Source organism: Diachasma alloeum, unplaced genomic scaffold (assembly GCF_001412515.2).
Source record: "Diachasma alloeum isolate Michigan unplaced genomic scaffold, Dall2.0 Dall_scaffold_00213, whole genome shotgun sequence".
Lineage (NCBI taxonomy): Eukaryota > Metazoa > Arthropoda > Insecta > Hymenoptera > Braconidae > Diachasma > Diachasma alloeum.
Genome location: NW_021680378.1, coordinates 854646 through 855310, shown reverse-complemented (window position 1 = coordinate 855310; position 665 = coordinate 854646). Strand labels below are relative to the sequence as shown.

Genomic DNA, 665 nt, shown 5'->3' with positions numbered 1-665 from the left:
CGGGGGGGGAGGGGTGATTGTTTTTATTTTTAGGGTTTAGGGGAGGGGATGAGACTTTTGTTTTTTGGCCTTCTTTTCTCTGATGACTTCTTCGTGGGTTTTTACGTTTTTTCTGGGTTTTCACGAGCGTTTAGGGTTTGATAGGGGTGGGGTAGGGGCTGGAAGGGGGAGGGTGGGGTGGAATGCGTTGTTAGTAAATAGCAGAGGTTTAGGGCGGGGGAAGATGTTTCTGGGGGTTTTTTAATAAATTTTTGACATTTTTTTGAGAGTTTTTCTGGGGTTTTGAAAGGTTTTTGAGGTTTTCAGAGGTGGAGAGGGGGGATGGGGTGTTGATAAACATTGCTGGGGGGGAGGTGAGTGTTTTTATTTTTAGGGTTTAGGGGAGGGGATGAGACTTTTTTGTTTTTTACGTTTTTCCTGGGTTTTCGGGAGCTTTTAGGGTTTGATAGGGGTGGGGTAGGGGCTGGAAGGGGGAGGGTCAGGTGGAGTGTGTTGTTAGTAAATAATAGGGGTTTAGGGCGGGGGAAGATGCTTCTGGGGGTTTTTTAATGAGTTTTTGACAGTTTTTTCAGAGTTTTCCTGGGGTTTTGAAAGGTCTTTGAGGTTTTCAGAGGTGGAGAGGGGGGATGGGGTGTTGATAAACATTGCCCGGGGGGGGGGGGAGG

The 665-nt window shown here is 47.2% G+C and overlaps 1 protein-coding gene across 1 annotated transcript in view; it reads left to right on the top strand.

Moving 5' to 3' along the window:
• Positions 1-665, top strand: part of LOC107037127 (insulin receptor substrate 1) — a 24040-nt gene that overhangs the window by 408 nt on the left and 22967 nt on the right. The gene's annotated exons all lie outside the window — the stretch shown is intronic.